The following is a 26,858-nucleotide window of genomic DNA, read 5'->3' as shown; positions in this document are numbered from 1 at the left end:
AGGTAGCCAGATGGTGAGCAAAAAAGAGACAAAGACTGATTAACAAATTCAGATATTCTACCAACTATGGGCTCATAAAGCATCTCACTGAAGAAACTTTTCCAACAGGAGAGAGATGAAATATGCCGAAAAGGCAGTATCAGTCATCTACCGAATATGCTCCCTTACACTTAGAGGGTTTATCAAAGACTACTTACATTGAATCAAGCAGTGTAAAGTATTACTATTGGTTTAACCTCAAAAAGGGCTTCATTCCAGAAGTAACTTTCCATTCAGCCATCTAGCACATGGTCGTCAGATGCAGAAACATTTGGAGTAAGGAGATGCAAGTGGCCTGAGTAAAACTATCCCAGGAATAATTAAAATAACTAGACAACAGTAATAATTGTAACTAAAATAATAATACTTATTTAACATCTATCATCAGGATTGTGCTAAGCCCATTCATTTCACTCAGTCCTCAAAACAGTCCCGTTCTGTAGGAATAATTATCACCCTCATTCTCCAGGTAAAGATACTGAGGCACAGAGAGGCTGAATAACTTGCCAAAGGTCACCCAGGGAGTAAGAACAGGACATGGGATTTGAATTTTAAACATACAACTGGAGATGCTGTAAGGTATAGAAGGAGTCAACCCTTGTTCAAACCTGCCCTTTTGTTCATTTCACTGATACCTCTTACCACTTATGTGTTCCTGCTGAAAAAAGACTGAACCAATTGCGTGACAAAGCCAGAGAATATAGATTTTATTATGGAAACTGTTTTATGGAGATAATGCTACAACAATCAAAATAATAAACATCTCCCAATAACACATGTACAACCTAATATTGAAGGAAATGCACCTGAACCCGGTATTGAATTGTCCTCAAATTTGAAATATAGAGGCATAGCTCAAATTATCCCCTTTGCCTAGTGCCCAGCCCAAAAGACATATTTTTTTTAATAAACACTTTGTGCTACCTAGCCTCCTCAGGCCGCATGCTGCCGCGTGAAAGCTATAGCCCTCCTAACGTGATTCATCAGAAAAATCAAGAGGGAAAATAGTCGTGATCTGATATACTGAGCACTCTTAAATTACACAGCAGCCACTTCCTGTGTAGTGCAGGGGAAGACAGAAATGCAGTGACTACATCGCAGCCTGTTACGTCTGTGAACTGAGGAGCGGGGCAGGTCACTGAATCATGTTCCAGCACCTCCGCACATCCATCGAGACATGAGGTAGCCAAGCCAGCTTGCCCGAGATGAAAGTCTGAGTAATTCAGAGGAGGCTGTAATTCTTTATAAAACATACAATAAGTAGTTTTGTTGACGCCTACATGACATTTCCAAGGTGGTTGGGAAACCAGACCATTTGTTACACAGAACCTAGATCAATACAGTGTTTGGAGGAAGATGAGCAACGTTTGAAAAAAAAATTTAATTGAACAAGGGTTCAATACCTTACAGCATCTCCAGTTGTATGTTTAAAATTCAAGATTGAGAAGAAATTTTTTTTAACTGCAGCAATATAGCCCAGCACCTGAGTCCATTTCTCTTAGATAGCATTTAAAGAAGAAAAGACTTTTTGTTTCATTAGACAAACAAAAATTCAATATGGAAATGGTCAACTGTTTTTATTCCTTCTCTTTTTCTTTTTTCCTTTTTTTTTTTTTTACCGGCTGTTGGCAGCATCACTCTGACAGGAGTCTGAAAAATTAACACATCACTAGGACTTACCATGTGAGATTTAACTTTTGATAAACAACAAAGTGGGTTACTGCTGTGCTAGCTATTTTTAATCCACCTTGTGAGTGTGCTTTTTTTATTGCTTTATACAGCATATCTGATTCCCTCTAAAGCACCAACTAAAAAATCTATCCAGCTGTCATTTGCTGCCCGGTAACATCTATCATCACACAGCCTGGCAGGTCTAGTCTATGAGGCAGAGGGGAGAGGAGACAGGAGGCAGAGTCAAGGACTGTCACATGGGATGAGGAAAAAAAACTTGTCACAATTATTTATGACTCTTGTTGGGGCACATAATGGGACACATAAGCCTGTTTCAGTTTCAAGCACCCTTGCACGGCTGCTCCCTTGTCGAAGTTGGACGCAGGCAGCTCTGCTTTACACGTACAATTTCCTGAACAATGCCAAGCACTTGGGAAGTGACAGTGACAAATACTGGAGTTGGTGGCTGTAGCTCTGTGGGCTGTTATGAGCGTGCGGGTGTCAGTAATCAGGAGCACTGCCGTGGGAAGCCCCAGCGCCTCCAGTCCCCAGTTCCTTTCTTCCTGGTGAAAGACTTCCGTCCTCCTCATCGCTGTTAACTGCTGGGGACCTGTGTTTAGAGAACAGGAAAGGGTGCATTCCAGCCTGCATTTTATTATTCTAAGCCGCATTTATCCTTCCCAAGGAGGCTTCTGTATTCATTTGTTCCTTCCCTTACCCATCCCTATACACACAGAGCAAGAGACCAATTCCAAGATTTCAAGTGTAAGCGTCCTTTAGTTTCACACCTGCTAAATATCCAAGTTTCTGAGCAGTTTGTTCAGTTAATGTTCTGCCTCCGGATGTATTCACAGAAGCAAGTGCTGGATTAGATGGTAGTTTTGTCCAGTTCTGTAACATAAGTCCTGTTCCAAGGCCCTTTGTTTTTGGTAATCTCATAGGGGTCTAACCTTTGGCCCTTTGGAGGGTCTTAAACGAAACCCCATCAACGTTCTGTCTACCCGACAGACCGTGGCAAACGGAAGAACTGAACTTTGAAACATTTAAGATAATTAAAGGTAAAATGGAGGTCCCATCCAATAAGTGACTCTCGCATACTTTATGACTCTAGCCTGGCCGAACATTAACCTAGGTTCCCTCTCTGAGCCCTCAGGCACCTTGGCACACCTGCCCAGACCCTGCTGATAAAAAAAATGGCAAAGACCTTAATTAAAGCTAATAGGAGCAGAATGGCCTGTGCCCACCCTGGAACTCAAATCAGAAGTTAATATGGGGAAGAAGACAATCTGTGAATAGAAGCACCCAGGAACATTGGAATTGCTCCAACTTTCTGTGCAGAATTGGCTAAATCCAAATTCAGCCACCTTCATTTAGAAATATCACAAGAGGCCAAGAAAGAGAAATACTTTTCACTGGGTTAGTCTCATCATGCATCAGAACCAAAATGTTCATGATGCAGCTACTACCAGATAACACCGTACTGCTGACAGAAGTCTGCATACCGCTGTCTCAAACCTAAAAGGGTATCTATACTAATTTAAGGAACAAAGAAACTGATAGGGATCACCCAAGATTCACCATCTGCCCAGGAATCATTTCTCTTGTGCTGCATCCTTTCCTCTCTACTCCCTCCCCACCTCCATCATCTGGAGAATTGCAAAGTTGAACTCCATGGGCACCATTGTGCCTCTAATGTCTTGTTTGCCTGCAAAGTGATTTTTTTTTTATTGATGTATAGTCAGTTTACAATGTTGTATTAGTTTCTGGTGTACAGCATAGTGATTCAGTTATATATACATATTTATATATGTTATTCCTTTTCATATTCTTTTTTATTATAGGCTATTACAAGTTATTGAATATAGTTCCCTGTGCTGTACAGTAGGACTTTTGTTATTTATCTGTTTTATGTATAGCAGTTAGTATCTGCAAATTCCAAATTCCCACTTTATCCCTCCACTCCCTTTCTTTCCCCACCCCTGGTAAATGTAAGTTTGTTTTCTATGTCTATGAGTCTGTTTCTGTTTTGTAGATATATTCATTTGTGTCATTTTTTTAAATTCCACGTATAAGTGATATCATATGGTATTTCTCTTTCTGGCTTACTTTACTTAGTATGACAATCTCTAGATCCATCCATGTTGCTGCAAATGACATTATTTATTCTTTTTTGTGGCTGAGTAGTATTCCACTGTGTCTGTGTGTGTGTGTGTGTGTGTGTGTGTGTGTGTGTGTGTGTGTGTACACGTACAACAACTACTTTATCCAATCATCTGTCAGTGGACATTTAGGTTGCTTCCATGTCTTAACTGTTGTAAATGGTGCTTCTATGAACATTGTGGTGCATGTATCTACAAAGTAATTTTTTAATGTGTTCAATTTGAATAACTTGAGGCGACCTAGAGTCTGGATCACTAAGGACTTCATCATTTGCCCTATTATACTCAGCCTTTCACACATTGTAGGGTACCATTTTGTCTTCTGAAGACAGTTCAGTTTACAACACCTCCTTCCCTTCAGATTATTTTCCCATGGGGCTTTCATACATAGTATTAGAAGGTAACCTTAACCTTCCCTCTCCCCCTGCACACACACCTCTGACATTCCCAGACAGGAGAGGGACAGCCTCTCCCCTCCCCAGGTGGGAGCACTACAGCATTAGCACTCCTCTCACCCCCTCCACGGCCTCCCCATCTGATTAGTGAGTTAGTGGTAGACGTGACTCCTGTGAGACCACATTCCCAGGCACAGAGTCACTGCACTGGAATTCCGAACAGGCTCCCTACTGGGAGCGCCACATATCCAACCCAACTCACAGTGCAATAAATGTCATTATGATGCAGTCTTCACTCAGAAACATACAGCTTTCAACCCCATTGTTTTTAGAAACACATTTGTTCAACAGATATTTATTGAGCACTCATAGGCCAGGGGTGGTGACAAGAATGACATAATTTCTGCTTTCATGGCATTTTCTCCATGATGAGTCTTTAGTTACAGAAGTGAAATGACATGGTCAAGCAAGTATAGGATGTAACAGTAAATGTGTTTAACATAGAGACCTGACCCATTTTGGGGGGGTAAGAGATGGTCTTTCTTGGGAAATGACAGTAAAGCTAGATCTCTGAGGGATAAGTAGGAGTTATTCAGGTTGGTGACTTGAGTGAATTACTTAATATCTCTGCAGAAGATTAAATGAGCTCACATAGGTAGAAAAGCACAATGTAGACTACAAAAGGGTTAGTTGGTGACATTGCGGAAAGGAGAAAAGTGACAGTTTACCCTAAGGGCTATGGAGTCAGACAGTTTAAGTTCTGACTCTGCCACTCACTCCCAATAGGGATTCGGCCATTTCTTAACCTCTCTCAGTCTCGGTTCCTTTGCCATTTAAATCAAGACAATAATACCTGATTGATCAAACAGGATTATGCATGTAAACCCCTCTAGAACAGTCCCTAGCACATATGTAAAAGTGATGAGTAAATGTAAGCTTGCTTTTTGTTGTCATGTGTCTGGCATCCAGAAAAATGGAAGGTGAGGGATAAAATGCAATTAAGAGCCATCAAGAGAGAACCATCCAGAATTTCAAAGTAATGTGGACAATCACATCTATTTGAGCAGCCCCGTATGGCTCTAGTTAGCACTTCCATATTCATGATCTCATTCGGTCCTGCAATAAACTCTTTAAGCATGAAGGACAGGTGCCTCTGTCTTCATCTAATAAGTGAGAAACCATGAAGCCAAAAGTGGCCTATTCAGCATCTTCCAAATGCCGGGACAGGTCTGGAATGAGGGTATTCTGATTCCTAAGGCATGCTCTTCAACCATAACACACTCAACTCTTCAGGACACTGCTGACTGCAGGGCTCGCAGACCCTTTTGGGGTAGGAATTGGGTTACTTTATCTGCACCCAGGGTCAGCAAACTATGGCCCAAGGGCCAAATCCAATCCTCTGCCTTTTGTTGTAATAAAGTTTTATTGGAACACAGGCATGCTTATTTATTTGTGTATTATCTGTGGCTGCCTTCACTTACAATGGCAGAGTTAAGTGGTCATAACAGAGACCTTATGGACAACAAAACCGAAAATATTTACTATCTGTCCCTTTACAGAAAAAGCTTGCCAATCCTGATCTATACCACTTATAATAAGACAGCTCCAGAGTATGCGTTGCCAAAAGCAGGGTGGAACGGCGTGCTTAGTATGACGTGACAGTGTAACAATTCATCAAAACAGGTTAGTTACCAAAGACACGGTTTTCTGCTAGTTTTAAATACCTCTACTACTTAAAAGGGTCTTGTAGCTGGTTTTTTATGATATCAAGAAATTATTCATAATTTATGGTTATATTTTTTCCAAAGGCTTACTCTGTGAAGATATATATTGAATAATTTACAATGAAAATAGACAATGCCTGGGATTTGCTTTAAAATCCACCCAAAAAAAAAAGCAGGTGAGGTTGGGGATTAGTGAGGCAGAGATGAAATACAAGAGGCAAAGTGTCGATAATTGTTGAAGCTGGGTGATGAGGTACAAAGGGAATCATTATACTTTTCTCCTCACTTCAGTATGTGTTTAATAATTTCCATAATAAAAAGTTATATTTAAACAGGGAATTTCAAAAGGCTAGATTAACTCTTTTTTTCCTTTAAATCTCATCTGACTGTAACAGTGCATATTTTAATGTTGCAGAGTAATGTTTATTATCTGAAGATATGGCCCAAATAATCAACCACGTGATGTGCCATCTCAGGAAAGAGAGCTCTAGTGCAGGTTTTGCAAAAAGCCCATTGTTTGTCCTTGATCTACAGTGTTCCCTCCTCTCACCCTCCAACCTGCTCTCTGCAATTACGTTTGTACATTTTTTAACATGATATTAAATATTTAAAGAGTCACTTAGGGAACTAAAGTTCACTGCGGTTTGATGTCTTATAACCACAAAATAGCGTTGTTCTAACTGATCCTTCTCATCAGTGGAGACCAGAGAACTTCGGTGTATGTGGTTAAGATGTAATTCTATCCCAGTCAGGCTGTTCAGGTGAAAGTGCATTGGACTTGTGAGACAGTCCAGCAGAGTAAAATTAAAGGAGCCACAGATTTTTATATGTTAAGTATTAGGGTCTGTACATTTATATTCTATTAATTTTGTGGATTAGTGCAAAGAACACTATCTTATGCCTGACATTTTGACCCTCTTTGTCAATGTAGGAAATCCTACAATAATACAGATAAGTCTAAGGAAACTGAGTATGGTTAAAATCTTCAAATCATCATCATTTTCATCATCATCTCCATCATCCTCACCTTCTTCATCAACATCATCTCCTTCATCATTTATACAGAATTAGCAATTTGCCAATCATGCAAAATTTCTTTTATTCCTAAGAACAACTCCATGAGATAGATAAACTAGAGTTGCGTCATATGTGAATTCAATCATGTCAAATGAGCAAAACCAAGAACCAAAAAAAGAGCAAGAGCAAGAAATAAAAATAGCAATCTAATAGCATATCTAATATACTATAAAGTTATATTTCGCATATGTGCTCTCTGTTTTATAGGGTGCACTTTATTATATGCATTACTATACATTTACAAACACCTGTGCTGTGTAATTGTATACATAAAACCACAGCGCTCTAGTTTATGGGTGATGTAAGGGTTCTTCCATGACAACATTAACTACATCCAATTTACACCTTATGAGTTAATTTAAAATCTGAACTCTAAGTAAGCTGTGACTTCACTGTTTTATGACACCTATTGTAATAGATAAGGAGAGTGGGGTTTAAAGAGCTGAATATTTCGTGTGAATACTTAGACACAATAATGGACAAATTGTGAGGTGGTCCTAAACCTATCTGAGAGCAAAGCTATGGTGTCAACCACTATAATATACTGTCTTCTGAGAGCAGTTCATACTGATAAAGTAGAGAGAGAGAGAAAGTAGGACTTGAACGCCTTGTTTTTAGTTTGTTTTCAATTGGCAAACAATAGGATAGGGGTGAGGCAGAATCAGCCAAGCAAAAATAGAAATAGTGGCATTTTATAGGAGATGCATCTCAATTTGTTTTTCCACACTGTGTCGGCAGAGATATTCGTGATGAGGCAATTCCTCCGAAGAGGAGTTCTGAACCTCTAATCAGTAGCAAAGCAGAATTGATTAAAACAATAGTCAAGTAGCTCTCCTAAACCATCTTCAACCCCTGCCCAGAAGCCATCCTCACTGTTTTTCCAATTTCTGGGTTGCCATCCACTTGTCTTCCTGTGTGGCAGAACAGAAAATTGTCAGGTGAACCAGGTGGGAAGTGGAGACAATAACACCTAGTCAACAGAACAGGACAGTCTGCCTAGAATTTTGATATTCCTTTAAAAAAGAAAACATGCCCAGGCTGCACTCGATGTAGAATGTAGAGCTTTCCTGAGGTCTGTGATCTCCTAGTATCTTAAACCTGGATGAAGCATTTGCTGAATTGATATTTCCAGAACTGGACAAATAGGAAAGCTGCCTGCAGAAAGACTTTTGGCTGCATCAATGAAAGGGAAAGTTTTAGAAGGGAACACGTTGTAGGTTTGGCAGTAGATACGCTGAGATCCTTAAATAGAGCTTGGATCGTGTCTTTCCCAAACAGTCTTCTCTGGGCGTTGGTGTTTTCAAAAACAGTTCAGGTTTTCATGCCTTCTCAAAGCTCCAGTGAAACCTCCAAGTCCCTGATAGCATCTCTGAAATATCCCAAATATAAGGATATGTTTGAATTATTCACTCTCTTCTTGCCCCAATATCAATACCATTTTTATGTAGGAAAAAAAAAAAGAGTTCAAGTAAATAAAAATACATAATGTAAGGAAAGAAGTAAAATTTGCCATTAAGGAAAGGGAAAGACAGATAAGGCTTCAAGGTTCAAAGGACACAAAACACTTAACACTTTTATGTATTCGTTGAACATATACTTCCTTAGTGTCTACCACACAGAGAAGAACTATGCCTGTGATGCACGATACAGACTGAAATAGCTTCTTGAATGTTTTTAACTTCCTTAAATTCATCTACAAGTACTCAGAACAAAAGACAGATTGTGAGAGTGAGGACAATTTAGATAGTGTGGAATATTCCACCAGTGTGTTCCCAAATGAGTAAATGCCCAGAAATATGAGAAAGGAGAAGAATCTGCTGTTTATTTGGGGAAAGAGGGTTGCTGTGTTTCTCTTGGTATGAGCAATCCTACATTCCATTGATTAAAGATACATATCTGTGGCTCAAATAATGAAACAGCAATTGGTTTCAATGCCAGAGGTAAAATTGTGCTGGACTTACTGAAGCTTGATAGAAGTCTGAAATATGTGGGAGATATGAGGAATTTTTAATTGTCACTAAAAACAATTTAAGTCTTACTATCAGCAACTTTTACCTTACAGATTAACGTTAGTAACATATACCTAAGAGTTGATTTTATGTATGGTAACAAATCTTTTCTGCCTCATAAAATTGGATGAAATGACAATGTAAAAATTAAATAGTTAAATCTATTTACAGCTTTGTTGAGGGCTATGAAAGAAAAAGTACTGTGCATATTTTTCCTAAATGTCCACTGAAAAGAACCAAGAAGCAAAGATTCCTTCATGGCAGTGAGCACACTTAGTGCCCAATGTTGGCTTCTCAGTGCCATTTGCCAGTAAAAAAAAAAAAGAAAGAAAGAAAGCAAGCATGACCCCTTGGAGAAATGGTGGACTGCAGAGCTGTGGCAGGCAAAGTAAAAGATGATCCCAGCATAATGTAGGAGGCATGTCAAAAAGACACAAGAGCTATCTTTAAGGGATTCCATGTGCCCAATCTGAAACAATTTGAGCATCAAAATAAATAATATTAACAGACAAAAAATCTGTTGAATAAAATAGAAAATCATGAGTCCACAGTGATAAAAAAAAATGCATACGTTGAAATTTTGAGGAAGAATGAAATCGTGTTAAGCAGAATAATGATCCCAAAGATATCCATGTCCTAATCCAGGAACCTATGAGTATGTTGTGCTGTTTAGCAAGGGGGAATTTAAGTTGCAAATGGAATGAAGGTTGCTAAGCAGCTGGTTTTAAAATAGGGATGTTATCCTGGATTCCCTGCTAGGGCCCAGTGTAATCACAAAGTTACTTAACGTGGAAGAGGGAGGCAGAATAGTTGGTGTCAGAGTGATAGAGCGTGTAAAAAACTTGACTGGCCATTGCTGACTTTGAATATTGAAGTGGCCGCAAGCCAAGAAATGTGAGCAGCCTCTAGAAACTAGAAAAGGCAAGAAAAACAGATTCTCCCCTGGAGCCTGCAGAAACTCTGCCTGCCAACACCTTGATTTTATCCCAGCGAGACCCATTTCAGACTCCGACCTATAGAACAGGAAGACAATAAATCCCTGTTGTCTGAAGCCACTAAACGTGATAATTTGTTATACCAGGGGTAGAAAATTAATAGAGAGTATTTATGAGTTTCAAAGTACCTCTCTATAAGATACCTGTTCATTACAAAAGGGAAAATAGGAACATGATGGTGGAGAAACCTAGCAGATATGACTTTAACTGAGTGATCAAAGTTATCACCAGTGATAAGACATATTAACATCACATACCTTCTGAAATGATGCACTTAGAAAGACACAGCAGCACTTCTGTGGGAAATCCCCCCAGGAATGCACAACACACATCTAATCAAGGGAAATCTTCAGACAAACCCAAATTGAGGGGCATTCTTCAGAACAACTGTCCAGTAGTCTTCAACGATATTAAGATCATGAAAGACAAAAAAAAAAAAAAAAGAAAGAAAAGAAAAACACTAAAAAAACTGACCCAGATTGGAGGCGTCTGAGGAGACAGGACAACTAAATGCAATGTGACAGCTTGGATTGTATCTTGAACCAGAAAAGGAGCATTACTAGGACAGTTTGGAATTTCTAACAAGATCTGTAGGTTAGTACTGAATCCATTTTAATTTTTTGTTTAGATCATTATACTATGTTTATGTAAGATGTTAACATTTGGAGAATCTGGGTGGAGATATACCCTGGGAAATCTGTGTGCTACTTTTGCAATATTTTAAGTCAAATTATTTCTAAATAAAAACCTATATAAAAAAAAAAAAAGGAAATGTGATAATGATCTTATGCTAAGAAGGTCTGGTAAGACCTGTTTTCAAACTCCCTTTCAAAGAGCCCATTTGTTTCTTTCTTTGGAGAAGTCACTTCATTGAGTGTCTATATGTCCGTGTGCTTTTCAGTCTTGGTGATTTCTTTCAGCAGGTCACCCAGAACTAAGCAAAGGCTTCACGGGTATTAGGATAAAAAGCAAGTATTTGTAACATTAGTCTTGGTTCTAGACGGGTTTCCCCTAAAAAACAACTAACCAAGGTAAAAAATTATTCCCCTACTTCTGCATCAGTAGGCCATTCTTCTAAGCCATTCTTCATATAAATTCTGAAGACTCAGATGTCATCATGTTACTTTCTTGGTTAAAAGCTTCTTGATGGCTCCACATGACCCATCTCTGGCTGCCTCTCATCTCATCCACTGTCCATGTCTTCATGCACTAAGTCCCAACACGCTAAACTTTATTTTATCCCTTCAGTGAACCAAGTTCTTTCTAACCTTGCTACCTTTACATATACATTTCTTCTGCCTTGAATGTTACTTCGTCTTCTTCTGACCTAACTAGATAAATTGCTTAAGAGCAGACGGCTAATATATGACAAAGTCAGGATTCCAATGCCTTGTTAATAAATCGCAGTGTTTCCAAAGAATAGAATATTAGTTAGCATTAAAAAGAACAAGGTAGAGCTTCAAAAATATATATATACACACATCCATACAGAATTAAAACCTTTTTATTTTTCACATACTAATTATATATTTCCCTAATATATACCCTGAAATAAAACATTCTGGAAAGGTATATTGAAGAGTATTAACATTAACTGGGGGTAAGTCAAATTTTAACTTGAGAAAAATGCCTTGTAAACTTTGAGCTCATTTTGCCATTGGATTGGACCCATCATCACCAGAAACGGCAGGCACGAATTAGCCATTGGGTTTCACATAGTTATTTTCTAGTGTTGCTGCTGCTGACGATTTTGCCTTGCAGTGGCCTCTCACACTCCTAAGTTTTCGAATCAGTGAGGCATCAAATCCATCAACACATCCTACTGAGGGACAACCCAAGAACACGGCAAGAACACTTCAGAGAAGCTCATTACCGGGTAGAATGGATGCAACCCAGTTGGGGGGATGGTGTCAGACTCAGCTGAATCTGGGATCCCAGAGCCACCCTCAGTGTCGATTTCTGTCCTCCTGTGATGGTGAGCTCTTCCTCACCAAGCCTTTGCACTGATTTTTCCCTCTGACCAGAGTACCTATATGTCTATTTAACATCTATATCTTTGTATAGTTGCCTCTTTCTCATCCTTTAGCTTTCTGGTGAAATAACACTCTTTAAAAGACATAGTACACACAGGGAAATATATACAAGATCTTATGGTAGCTCACAGAGAAAAGAGTATGACAATGAATATATATATGTTCGTGTATACTGAAAAATTGTGCTCTACACTGGAATTTGACACAACATTGTAAAATGATTATAAATCAATAAAAAATGTTAAAAAAAAAAAAAAAAAGACATAGTGCACAACAATTCACATTCACTTCCTCTAGTTAAATCAAGAATAGTAGTTGGGCTGTATACCAGAAATTGATGCACTGTAACTGACTATACTTCAGTAAAAAAATTTTTAAAAAGAATAGTGGTTGGGTAGCCCTCTGTTACACATGCATTCAACTTTAACCCAAACGAAAGTTTAATCTCCCAAAAGGTAACTACTTAGCATACTTCATCTAGATATGACTCTTGGACCTTATGCCAGAAATCAGTCAATGCTGTGTCTGTCTGCTAAGTAGGAATAGCAGTAGAGAACATAGCTCACCAAATATAAGCCTTTTTTTTCCTTCCCCAAACCAAAACTACACCTTGGGATGGGGAGTAAAATGAGGAAGAGCCTCTCATTTTACAGGGCACATTTTCAGAGGCTTACACTGCTTTCTTGCCCAAAGTAAAGTAACTCTCCAAAATAGTCTCCACCCGCTTCTGCCCAGAAACTTTCTATCGGGTCATTGTGTTTCCTTCGCAGCATTTCTGACTGTCTGAAATTATCTTGCTTATGTATTTTGTTTTGGGGCTTGCGGGGGAGGTTTTTTGGCTGTTCAGTAAATATGTGTTGGAAGGGAGAGAAGGAAAAAAGGAAGGAAGGGAAGGGGAGGGAAGGGAAGAGAAAGAGAAGGGAGAGAGAGAATATCAACGTTGTGTAGGTTCCAACTAATAGCTAATTAAATTTAACAGACTCCAGGTAAGAGAGGAGTTACAGTATTAATTGCCCTTCTGTTTACATCTAGTTTAAATTCTTCTTCTCTTGCATTTTCATTTCATTATTTTTTAATTAAAGTATAGTTGATTTATAATAGTGTGTCATTATTTATCTGCATTATTTTATGTACCAAAAAACAAAAAAATAGCTCTTCCACCTGGGAACCTTTAACAACTACTCCAGTAGTGTTCCAAATTGTTTTAGCCATAGATTCCTGTCTTCACACACACAAAAAATTGCAGAAATCCAATAAATATGACAGATGACCCACAGCTGTTTTGGATGAAGCCTGGGGTGAACGGCTAGTGAGCATGGCTGGCCCGGACATCCAACCACACAGCAGTCCTCATGACCCTGAATCCCCACGGGACCCAGACCTACCACTTGCATCCTGAGAAACAATTTGGAAATCACTGAAATACGGAAATTTAGAACTTTCCTCTCAAAATGCAAAAGAGCTTTAATTAAACTTGCTGTATCAGCAGGTTCACATTAGCCTTCCATGTTACTCCAAGTGATTATGATTTGATTATGAGCCCACTCAATCCAATGGCTATGCTGTGCTTTTTTTTTTTTTTTATAATTAGAGAACAGAAGGTCTCAACACCAACAATATTCATCTTAGCCATCAGTTTTGTGCAATCTTTCTAGGCAGCACCCTGATACTACTGAAGTACTGACTTTTTCTTTTAACTTTTATACAAATTGCATGTATAATAATCCATGATATGCTTTAGCATTCGTTGTTCTTCAGTTTGAGGAAATGCTGATTTAAAACATAATTTAACAGATTATTCAGTCAAGCATAATAAGGGCAAAATTCTTCCTCCCATAAAATTTTCAGAGACATTTGGATAAAGACAGCAATAGTTTAGTGAAATTTGTTGAAAAACCTCTAGCTCCCTTTACTGTTTTTTTCTTCCCTGGATATACTCTTGTAAAGGATAAATGCCCAAGTACGGGGACCGTCCATTAAAAAAGCATCTATCTAATGCAGTCTTTAACAAACTTTTCTGGAGCTGCAGTTACTACCTCAAAACCCACAACATGAATTTTTTAAAACAAATCTGATGCTATTAAAAAGGGGTGGATTGACAGCCCTGGCGGCTGAAGTCTTCTGTTTAACCACAGTCCGGGTGAGGCACAGACAGAGGCAATGAAAATCTCCCCTGCTTTCCCACCACTTCTCCTTAACTTAGAGAGGAGGCACCTGTAGGGAGGAATGGGGCCCTGTGGTTCATGCTCGTGTTTAATCGTGGTCATTTCCCAGGCTGGCTTCATGAGGGTGTAAGTTCTTACCCGTGTGAAGGAAAGACCATCATTTTTCTCACAGTGCCTCCCATTCGTTGACCACATCAAAACCAATTGTTCAGAGACCTAAGCCAATTCAGTGGCCTCTCGCCAAACACAAAGGAAGAACCCAGAATGGATGAGGACATGATGCGTTCACCTCGGTTGCCCCACTTCCCAAGGAAGATAATTCTAGGACTGAACCTTCACAGTGACAGCGGAGCTTTGAACTTTCTAGCTGAAATAGCCGTTTATAATCCCAAGGACTTTAGATGACCAAATCATGTAATAAAATCTCAAACTTACCAGTCATCGGAGCTCAAACCCTTGCACAGAGGTTCCCCCATCTCAACATCTTAGCACTATTGACACTTGGGGGCTGGACAGTTCCTCACCGGGGCGGGGGGAGGCTGTCCTGTGTATCACAGGATGCTTAGCAGCATCTCTGCCCACACAAAGCCTAGAGCGCCTGCCCAGTTGTGACAACCTCAAGTGTCTCCAGACACTGTCATATGTCCCCCAGTGGCTGAAATCACCCCAGTTAAACTGCTGTTCTGTATGTCGCAGGACCAGTTCCATCCCTTCAACCCCAAGGTTGTCACATTTGTGCAAATGTCTTATTTCTTTTTACATTCCTCTCTCCTTTTAACCTCTGCCCTAGAAGGATAGTTCCAAACACATCATTTGACAGGCATGTTATTATATACATAGCTCAGCCGGGCAAAATCTGGCCAAGAGCCATGGACTGTGTGTTGTCTTCTGCCCTTTGTCAGGACTTTCTTCCTGTTTTACAGTTGGCTGAATTATACTCAAGCTCCTAGGCAGAGCGGCTGGAGCAGATCTGATGAAAACCACATTGTTTGGTTCACAGAATGTGATTTACACCCCCTAGATACTGGATTTTAATTTGTTATATATGTCTATTAAACTCTGCCTTCCTCCTCCCATTTCTTAGGATGAAAAGCAGATTATTTAGTGCACAATCTAAAAATCAGCCGGTTATTAAATTTTCCTTTTCGTTTAGTTTTGAAGCTTTTATGCCTCTGAAACTTATTTACATGCTGTATATATTAAATAAAGTGTAATCCATAGTACTCATAGGATTCAAAAAATGATGAGGTACTCTTCCCATGGTCTCAAAACAGGGTCTACCTGACTCCCCAAAAGAGAGAGACATTTATAGCATAGGTCTACAACTCAAGAATACACTTCCACCAAGGCAGCAACTTACACCAGTACCAGGGAAGTACATAAGATACAGCAGAAAGAAATGGTTCCATATGTTCTAAATTATCCATTGCCATATTGACATCTAATGCAATAAAATATAGTCTTATGAGACCTTAATAAGAAAAATACAAGTACTTGTATATTACTGCATAGATCATATATTATATATTTTATGTCTTGTTCAGCAGCATGCTTAGGAAGCAAAAGAAAGGAAAAGACCAATATTATATATTCAGTTATATTTTCCTTGTAAAAATTAAGTCAACCTTTAACATTCTTAAAGATAAGATGCATTAATTTGCATAATCATTAATAAAGTGCATGATTGCTTTCATAAATATGGCTTCTGTATATTCAGTACCTACAACTATAGCAGGCATCAGATATGTTTATTTTTTTATTTATGTTCACAACAGCTTGGAATAGTAGGCATATTTCATTCCATTTTGCAGACGAGAGAAAAGATTCAGAGAGGTTAACTAATTTTTCTAAGTTCACGTGGCTAACAAGCAGCAAAGCTGGAATTTGGATCCAAACTGGATGACCCTGTTGTTCAAGCTGAATCTACCTTATTACCTCACCTTCTTCTCTGTTCAGCTCTCTAAGGCTGAAGCTGTTTGAAATCAAGCCAGTATCTTAGGGGAAAATCCAAGGTAAACTGCATACTTAAGAGCTTGGTGAAATTCTGTCTAAACAGACCTTCAGCATTTTTTAAAATCTTTGGAAAGGTCCTATTCTCAGATTCACGGAGAGTAATAGCTAGGTATACTATACTGGTTTGCAAAACAGCACAGTGCAAAACATCCCCAGTACTCCTCTCCTTCTTCTGCTGTCTGATCACTCATCTTCTCATGGCTCCCTCTTGTCCCGCTGTCCAAGTCCACAGTCCTCACCACTCCACCCTCATCTCTCCCTACTCTGACCTCAAATTCCATGCCCCAGCCTCACTGAGTTACTTGCGGTTCCCATAGCATCTTGGGTCTCTTTGAGCATAGACCACGCTCATGCATTCATTGTTCAACTTGTTTATCAGGTATCTGCATTGCTGGAGGTGCTGTGAGTAAGACAGAATTGCTGTTCTCATGAAGCTTATAGTCTAATTTGGAAGAGACGATGAATGAATAAATTAAATATTCAGTACATCAGGCAGTGATGAAGGCTTTGGTAGAAAAACAAAGCTGGGAAAGGGATTAGTGAGTGCTGGAAGGGAGAAAATTCTTGTAAGTTAAAAAGTGGGGGGCAAGGAAGTTCCTCCCAACAAGATGGCATTTGAGCAGAAACCAGAAAGAGGTGCGAGCGTGGCATAGATGCCAGTAGCAAGGGGTCCCAAGTAGGCAGGGTGGAGTGAGCAGAGCAGAAACTACTAGACAAGATGGTAAGGGTTGGGGGAGAAGGGTACCACGTAGGGGCTTGACAGCCTTTATGAGGTCTTTGATACTAACTTTGAGTGGCAGAAAGGATGTCTCCAGCTTTTGTACCTTTGGTAACTTGGAAGCTATATCCTGACATAGGATCTGAGCTATCGAATGTGCTCAATGTTTCTTATGCAGGGTTTGAAAACTCTGTCTAAGGGGCCAAGGAGCTACTAGAAACAGGGAAGAGGGACGCCTGGTCTCAGTGAGGATCCCATAACTGCCGCCCATATGGAACATGGTCCCAAGGCCCAAACATCACACATCTCTGGGCCAGCTGTGGCTCGCAGGCCACCAAAGTGCAGCATCTCTTGTCACTCAGTGTCTGTTTCATGAATTCATCAGGAAGATAGGACACTGCAGTGCAGCACTTTTGAAACATATTGTGAACAGCAAGCATATTCCAGAATTGAAAGTTTGTGTCCCCTCAAAATTCCTATGCGGAAATCTAATTCCCAATGTAATGGTATTTGGAGGTGGGACCTTTGGGAGGTGATTAGGTCATAAGGGTGAAGCCCTTTTGATAGGATTAATGCCCTAATGAGAAAAGGCCATGCACCTCTCTGCCATGTGAGCATATAACAAGACGGCCATCTACATAAAATCAAGAAGTGGGCTCTCACCAGAACCAAATCTGCTGGCACCTTGATCTTGGACTTCCAGCCTCCAGAATTGTGAGAAATAAGTTTCTGCTGTTTGTAAGCTACCCAGTCCATGATATTCTGTGATAGCTGCTGGAACTGACTACGATGCCTTCCATCTCATTGGTGGATCAAAAGTTTAAGTATATCCTCTCTAATGTACTGTCAAACTACCCCTATTTTGAAAAATGATGCTTCCCACATTCTGTTTCCCAGCGATTACTGCATCCTCCCAAAGTTAACAAGATAGTTCTTGCCTCTGGAACTCTTCCCATGCTTCTTCTGCAAGAGCTGTTAATTTAATGTAGCAGGAGTAAACCTATACGTTAAATTTCCTTAGTTGTCACTAGAAAGGATTGCTATCTTTAAATGCAGATGTAAACAACAGAAAAGGAACTTTGTTTCAAGATGAGCCAGAGTTAAGCATAAACGTGGGGAGGATTTTCTGTTGGCTTTAACTGGGGAAATGCTGAATATGCAGTGATTTTTTTTACATTAATAATAATAGGAAACGGTAGATAGTGGCACCTCAGCACAATTCTAATTTAATGAGAAACAATAAAATAGTTTTCCAAAGGGGCCTATTTAGGTCCAAGAAAGGGGGATATTAAAGTTCCAAGATTTATTCTACTTTCGTTAAGGTATGCTGATACACATTTTCTGAGGCTATATTCTACCCACTGATTAGATCTCTCTTTATAATTTTCTCACTTGTAAGGGAATTAGATTGGTCTTTTCCAAATAACTTTTAGACAATGTGTTTAAACTGAATCAATTCATTTCCAGCACAAGTAAGGTTGATCAAAATCCTATATCACTCAGACAGCCCTGTGAGGCATAGTTTTAATATGTTTAGATATCATTAACTGAAAAAACATGGGAATCAACTATTAAGAAATGTTTTTTAGAAAAGAATTGAATATACATAAAATGTCTAGTAAACTTGTCTTTGAACTAAGCTCCCTATTTTTTTTTTTTTTGGTATTTTTCAAATTAACTGCCCAAATTAACCAATATGGATCGGTCATTGCAGTGTTCAAGCAGTCTGCTATGTGAGGTCCCATGTGACAGAGATGATGATGGTGGTGATGGTGATGATAAGGACAATGGTGAGACTTGACATAAATTGAGCCCTTTCTACAGGGTAGACATTGTACTCAGTATTATATTCCTTGCTTAATTTGATTCTAACATTCATTATGTGTTAAGATTTGTGTTTAAATGTGTAAAGGACCTTTCCAACACCTTGCATGTTACATTGTGCTCCCATTTTACTGATGAGGAAACTGACATTGTGACAAGTTGAACATCCAAGAACCACCTAACTGGATGGTCCATTGGGAAAGGTGCTCACAAGGCTGGCAGAGATGCGAGAGTCCAACCCCTGGGGATTAGTGAAGCCTCTGTCACAGGCACTGCTCTTACACATCCCATGACATCTCTGGGTGAGGATAAGCCTCTGAATGAGGAAAAAATACTCCCTAACATTTATTAAGCACCTCCTACCTACCAGGCATTGTTCTAAATCCTTTATTTCTTCTGTCCTATTGAGTCCTCATAATAAGTGCACGGGAAGACAGCATTGATACTGTGCAGTGTGAACCTCAGCTCCATCACTATCTCACCATTGGGCAATGACTCAATCTTCTGAGCATTGGCTTCTTCATCTATAAAATAAAGATAGCAATGTCCCCACCTCTTAGGACGGTTAGGAAGTTTAAGTTAAGTATATAAAGCATCTGGCACACTGAACAAATAAGTAGGGAGCACTCAATAAATTCAACCTACTGATATCATCAATGTTTTTGTGTCTGTCAATAGAAGTAAGATTCCTACCTTCCTCTTTTAAAGGATGCTCACTTACTAGTTAATGAAGGAAGGAAGGAAAGCAATTAACACTAGCAAAAAGGGAAAGCCCATGGGAAATCTTTTTTTCATACCCTTGCACTTAAAATGTCCTGTGTGAAGGTGCCAGGTGGTGTCCACTTTGATGGCTGAATGAGATTCCCTGATCGGAGGAAATGACTAAATGCACCACAATTTAAGACTTAACTACAGTTTATAATCCGGCCAACTCTCGTCCCTGGAGAATAAGTGTCAACCTGATACCTATCAAATCTGAACTAAGTTTCAAAATCTGGAGATAGCACTGGTTGTAAACGCAACTTCGGCAGCTTGAGTTCCACTGTAACCCCTACTCTGTGATGTTCCAGCTCTGAGATCCATCCATCCAGTGCTGTCGGTACTGTGCTTCCCCGAGAACCATCTCCAAGTTAATCCGGTGCAGTACCAATAATAATTAACAGTTAGGCAGCGCTTGCTGTGTGCCAGACATGCTAATTGGTTCACATACAGTTTTTTCCTTGAGAGAATGGAAGTAAAATCAAAACATAGGCTGTAAAATCAACAAAGTCTACTATTTCTCTTTCTCCACCTTCTCCTGCTACAGGACAATCATATACTGAATTCCTTCCATGAAAACTTAAATACAGGCTCTTGCTAAGCTCTTGGTCACCTGCTTAAACCTGATCCAATTTCCCATTACATTTATAATGGAGTCTAAATTCATTCAAATGATCTTCAAGAATCTGCATAATTTAGCCCCCACCTATCTCTCCTACTTCCTAATGTCATCTGTTTCTAAGCTCTAGTCCCTCAGCGTCCTCGTTTCCTCTGGGTTACATACTAAGCTTGTTTCCACCTCAGGAACTTTGCACCTGCAGTATTATCCGCCCTACCTGGAAACCCTTCCCCTGGGTCTTCCTTCTCATGGCTAGCTCCTCCTTGTTCACACCTTGGCTCAGATGTCACTTTCCCAAATAGGCCTTGCATCACAGCCCTTCCTGAAAGTAACATAACACACTCCAAGAAGTGTTCTGGAGCGTCCATGGGCATCTCCTCCCAACTCTTAGTCCTGTTGATAGCTTGAAATTATCCAAAGAAATTGGAAGACACTATAAATCAGGGCTCCCCCTACCCCACCCCAGAGAGCCAGTTGTTGAACACTTACCAGCACACCACTACCTACTTCCCTTCCCCATCTGTGACCATCCAACACATGGCTCTTCTTGTTTTCATCATAGCACTCATCACTCCGAAATCATCTTTTGTATGTGTTTTTTTATTAACTCTCTTCCAGATATAATCTAAAGAGAGAAAAGACATGATCCGAATTGCTCATTGCTATATCCCTCAAGTTTAAAGTATGTATATGATAACTTTAAAGATTCTTTTGGAAAGAATGAATTCATTCCATACACTTTGTTTATATTATGTGCTCCACTGTATTTAAGATTCTGAATTTCCTAATGGAGGTCTTTCATGGTAAAGAAATTTTCAACATAGAACTCTCTAGTAGCTATAGATTCAATAACTATCAAAACTGACAGTGTACATATGACTTACCAATCACCAATTAAGAAATGGAATGATGATTTAAAAGATCATTTACTAGCTTCCCTACTCTATAATATTTTTTTGGAAATCATGAAGAGTTCACCCTTGTCTCTTTTCATTCTAGAGTTCTACACAGAAAAAAGTCTCCCTTCTGAAGGGCACTTACTGTATAATCCCTTTGTTAGGATAACAGGACCATCTGGCCCCATCCATCTTGCTACAATTTGATCCTGGGTTAATTGCACCTTGTCACTAGCCAAGATTGACACTTTATGTTTTCTGTCTTGACTAAGACTAGTTCATTAAGGAGGCAGCTTTCTGAAGACTCAAAATTCTTAAAGACCTTTACACAGTAGTGTGAATGGGACCAAGGACTTTTGCTGGGATTTTCCTGGTGGCCCACAGGATCAGTACTTCACCAGAAGTAAGATATGAGGGAGGACGTTGGCCACAAGAGGAAAGGAAATATCAATCATTAGAAGGCTCACACACAGCATCTAATGGGCAAAGGGAGAGAGGAGCAATTAAACAATCACTGATTGATTATCTAAGCATGCCAGGTCACGTCGATGGGAAAAGCCACTTAACGAAAGTAAGGCATACCTGAAGTGTATAGATATGGAGTCTCAAACTTAAATGCCTGTAGAAGCTAAGCTGGTAACATAAATATTGAGGCAAATAGAGTGTAAAATAAAATGGGGGGTGTACAGTGGCAAACTGAAGACTCCATCTACCCTTCAAAGGGAGCAGCATATACCTAGCCCCAGCCAGTTTCTGCCAAGAGGGACCATGGAAACTTTAATGTCAGGTTGTAATGGATATTGTTGATTGCCTCCCAAGTACCCATCCTCCATCTCTTTGTCCATGTAACCTCCACCCTCTACATGACCCAGAGGAAGTTGATTCCACTCCCATTGTATTGTCCAGGGCTAGAACCATATTGTTCTAAGCCAATTAGGAGAATTTCATTTTCCTGGTCAATGATTAGTATAGGAATGGGCGTATGATCCAATTTTAGCCAACAACACATGAGGTAAACCTCTTTGATGCCTGAACTTGCAAAGAAAGAAACAAGAAGAGACAGTCTTTCTTCCTCTGGATGGAGTTGTGTCTCTCTGTAATGCCAGAAATCGCTGTCACCATCCTGCCACGCAGAGCCCAGGGCACGTGGAGCATATCCTCAAAACACTACACCTGGAACCAATCTCTGGAGTTTGTTTTATATGAGATAAATTTTCTTATGATTTAAGCCAAGCCACACTAAGTAGCATTTTGTCACTTGTTACTTGCGGACAAAAGCACCCCTAAGTGATATACCAATCCTCCAGCTTCTCAAGAGAAGTTAAGAAATTCCATTTTTTGTAATCCCATTGCTTAATCCCATTGTGGCCACTAATTTTTAATGTTATAACGGAGAGCCCCCTCTGATTAAAACAATGAGAAGCAGAACAAATTTCAATAAGATGGGTGTGGGGCATTTACTTTCATCTCTTGACCTAGCTCACCACCGTAACTCCCAGTTTTCAGTGGACTCTATCCCAAATTGCACATCCTGGGGTGGATCTAAGTTCCTGGAAGTTTACATGTTGCCTCACCCTTGATCAAGAGACCCTCATCCCTGCCTGAGTTTCAGAGCTTCACTTTCTGCGCAAGTTAGTTAGACTATCCGTATCCAAATACACCATAGTGTGGTGCTCGGCAAAAGGGATGTGGGGCTGTTGGGAAGAAGATCTTCAAGAAATGAAAAGGTTTGTTAATTAAGTCTCTTTACAGGGAAAAGGTCATGAAAATGAGAAAATACTTACCTTATTAAAGTCCAGCAAAACCAATAAGCTTGAATTACTATGTAGATTAACGTGGTTAGTTCTGCAAATGTGATCCACTCTTGTCTTCTCCGCTTTGCTCATAACTTGTCCCCTCTTGAAAAACATCCTCCCCCGTCCCCTTTGCTCATCCATAGTTTACCGAGATTTTTAAGACCCAGTTGAAAGTACGCCTCTTCCAAGCAGCTGCTTCAGATGGAGATGTCTCAAACTGTTTCTTTATGTGTGGTTCACACATCGGCTGTGGTGACAAAGTCACCTGGAGCCATCTGTCTGTTGAACGGTAGATTTCTGACCCCGGGACCCAGAATTGCTAGGTCTGGGCTTAGGAATCTGCATATTAAGTGCTCTTCAAGTGAGTTTGCTACACATTATAGTGGGGAGACCCTGTTCCAGTGTATTAACAATTATATCATTATAATGGGATTTTGAATCATTACCTGGGTTCATTTTCATATAATTCTTTCCAAGAAGGTCATATCATCTCAACTAGATTATAAGCGCCTTAAAAACAAGGACCTTATTTTATATTTCCCTGTGATTATTTATCCTCTCTGAGATGCTGTTTTCTCCTGTAAGTCAGCAAAGTGCAGATTTATTGTTCAGTTGTTTTGAGGATTAAATGAGATAATTAAAAAATTAAAATATATCAACACCTAGCCCTGTACTAAGACACAATTCTAAGCCTTAGACACTTTAGTTCATTAAACCTTCAAAACAACCCTGCAGTGGGGAGGGGAGGATCATCCCTTTCTTGCTAAAGACCTAACTGAGCCCCAGAGAAGTTAGGAAGTCGGGGAAGTTCCCACGCCAGTAAGAGTGGAGCCAGATTCCAAAGCCACATTCCTCTGGTTCAAGAGTCTGCTTTCACTCCTATCCTGATGTCTGTCTGCACAAATATAAATTACTGGTAATGCACAAGTCCCAGGATGTAGTAAAAGACCCAAAATGCACCAGTGCCTAGAGGCAAGGCACGTTAAAAACATCCAGCCTAGACCATGGAGCTGGAGAGAAATTGCTTCACTCGTCTTGTATCAAGAATAATCCTGTACTGGGATCAGAAATTATCCCAAGAGCACAGAATTGTGTCCCCTCTCAGAGGACACGGGCCCCTCAGAGAAGAAGCTCAAGGAAAGCAGCAGCTCAAGTTGAAAAACCCATCAGAACAGAGGCAAGCGCTGGAGCCATAGCAACAGCCTGGGCAGGAGGAACGCCTGGCACGTTTGTTTGTCCACACCATGTTCTCAACACCCGGGCTGTTGTTTTTAAACTCAGACAGATGCCTGGGCCCCAGACACAGAGATTTGGATTTCATCATTCTGGTGTCTTCCCCGGGTGATTCTGATGGGCACCCAGGCTTAGAAATCCAGCTGACAACAGACTTGCCTCAATCAGCTCTGACCCCTCAGTAGCCTGCCCTGTGGACCTCCTTCGGCTCATCCCTTTTCTCATCATGAATGGGCCCCCCTGCTTGGTGCTTGGCGCCTACAAGGCACTGAAGAAATATTTGTTGAAAAAAATGACAAGTAAGTGAATTTTGAAACTTGCTGCTCTAAGGTGCCTCCTGTAGCCTGTTTCGTACCCCCCAATTCCTCTCTCCTTCACCTCTGATGAGCACCGGTTCTTTTGCCTCACTCTAGCAGCCTGAACAGTCAGGAAAACCCGCACTCCATTAGCAAACCTGGGCTAGAACAATGTTAACTCGTAAAAGTGTTAGAAGAGCTTAGGGTTCACTGGCTCTGACCCTAACAGCTGTGCTCTTCTGGGAGACAGTTCTCCGTGGGTGTCCCCTGTGGCTGCATGTCCTGGGAGCAGAGGCCCTCACAGCTTTTGTTCCAGACTATCTTCTCCAGGATGTTCCTATAGCAGACAGCTTTGGGAGACAGAAATAGCAGTTCCCTCCAGGCACAGGGCAGGTTTTTTTGCTGGCCAGGATAACAAAGACAATGTTCCCCTCCAGGGCATAGAGGGTGGAGGAGCCGATTTGCTACAGCCTCCTTACAAGAGATTGGGCTTTCCCAAGCTCAGGGTTCTTTTCCTCAGCTGTGATGCGAACCCCCTGAGTGTGCAGCCTCTACTCAGGCCACTGCACTTCACCCCCGTGGGCCTTGGGGGCAAGGGGAACGGATGCAAACACAAAGCTCCTGCCGCCTGCTGTGCTATGATAAAGTCCCTCGCTGCTGACCCAAGCAACTGGAATCTTGTGACAGAAGCCAGCACTGTGACTGCTAGTGCACAAGTAGGACAGAAAATCTCAGATCCTTCACAGCTCTTGACAAACTCCTTTCCAGATTCCCCTCTGTGAGGTTTCTCTGAAACCCCAAACCATGCCCTCCCTTCGACTCCTAGAGTTAGAAGAAAGCTCTGTCAGTAATACACTGGTTAAAATGACCAGTTTATAGATTTGCCTTCCTTCCTAAACTTGAGTTATTTAGAAATAGGACCTAAATAATATTTGTTAATAGAGCTGATGCCGATAAAATTAAGTCTTAAGCACACGACCCAGGTATCTTCATCCCCCTACCGCATCTGCTCTTTGCTGCCACACTGGCCTCCCAACCACACTCTTGCCTCACTGCTTTGCCTCTGCTGTTCCCTCAGCCTGCAGTGTTCTTCCTTCTGATTTTCACATGGATCCCTCCCGCCCTTCATTCAGATCTCTGTCTCCCACAGTTATTTAAGCTCCACGAAAAGTTTCATCTGTTTTGCTCACTGTCATAAGCTAAGCACTGTTCCAAGAACAATGCCCACCACAAAGTAGGTACACCGAACAGGTGAGTGAACTAAGGAATAAAGCACTGAGCACAGCTACTTGCCCATAGTAGGCGTCCTGCAAAAGTGGCTGCTGTTATGGTGACCGTGGTGGATGTATCCATTTTAGCAACACCCAGTGCACAAAATGTCACGTTTCTTTACTTCTTGAGATTAAGTTCAATCTGCTTCAAGCCTCCTCTGTTGAGCTGGTGAGAAACTCAATCTCAGTCATTGGGAGGAGACTTTGTAACTCTCTCTAGGATCATGCAAGAACCCCAGGGGCTGGGCAAAAATTCAGAAAAGGAATGTTTGATTTTCAGATGATAGCCACCACTGCTGATCCACGCTGTGCCCTCCCCCCAAAACACACACACACACACACACACACACACACACACACACACACACACCACACACACACACATTCTCTCTCTCCCCTAAAGAATGGTGTCTGTGGAGCCCCATAGATTTCCCCTCTAAGGTTCAGCCACCTCCTGGGGGCACTGCAAAAGAGGGATCAGCCCCATCCCACCAGCAAAAATGCAAGAGCAAGTCCCTTTTACCAGCTCTGAGGTAGCTCCACAGCCTCGCTCTCTTCCATCTGCTCCCACCTCCACCTCCCAAAAGTGCTGTTCTCCACTCCCTCCAGCACAATATCCTTCAAACAACTTTAGCTTTTCCAAATTTTAAGCTGGGAAATTTTTGCCTTTGGCCCTTATTACACACAAGCTGCTATAAAATGCTAAATGAAGCATTTAAACAGACTTGCTGAAATTCAACCAGGCAAATTCAAAGTCTCAGTTCCCTTCTTCGTATGGCAGGGGAAATACATCAGAGAGAACAAAATACATCGTGGTACCCAATAAATTACCGGCCACGTTAGAATGAGCCTTTGTGTGTGTCCCAGCATTTTGCACAGTGCCTGGCTCATAGGTGTTGAAGAAACATTTGTGGAATTCACGTCTGAGTGAATAAATTGAATTTAGCTAAAGTAAATTTATCTGAACAAATGGCCTCTAGGGAGGACACCTCCTCCAGAATCTCCACTCTTCTCTTCTCCACTCTTCTCTGGGCTTTAGGAGCTGACATTATGCTTTCTGGTTGGGTGTGCTTTATGGGATGCACCAGAGGGTGTCTCAGGGAGGGAGGAGAGGTACTAATTCTCCCCACTCCTGGTCAATTGCAATGGTACCACCAAAAGCTGAC

At 40.7% G+C, this 26,858-nt stretch overlaps 1 long non-coding RNA gene across 3 annotated transcripts in view; it reads right to left on the bottom strand.

Moving 5' to 3' along the window:
- Window positions 1–4,612: 4,612 nt before the first annotated feature.
- Window positions 4,613–26,858, bottom strand: part of LOC141574066 (uncharacterized) — a 125,981-nt gene continuing 103,735 nt past the window's right edge. The window contains exons 3-5 of one of the 3 annotated variants that reach the window (XR_012500668.1): window positions 20,690–20,825; window positions 10,327–10,468; window positions 4,613–8,434 (exon numbers count right to left, since the gene is read on the bottom strand). This is a non-coding gene — a long non-coding RNA (uncharacterized LOC141574066). The remainder of the gene's footprint in view (window positions 8,435–10,326; window positions 10,469–20,689; window positions 20,826–26,858) is intronic. The other 2 variants (XR_012500670.1, XR_012500669.1) reach the window with 2 other exon arrangements.

This window comes from Camelus bactrianus, chromosome 19, assembly GCF_048773025.1.
Source record: "Camelus bactrianus isolate YW-2024 breed Bactrian camel chromosome 19, ASM4877302v1, whole genome shotgun sequence".
NCBI classification, from domain to species: domain Eukaryota; kingdom Metazoa; phylum Chordata; class Mammalia; order Artiodactyla; family Camelidae; genus Camelus; species Camelus bactrianus.
The sequence above is the reverse complement of the archived record's forward strand: the minus strand, read 5'-3'. Positions and strand labels throughout refer to the sequence as shown.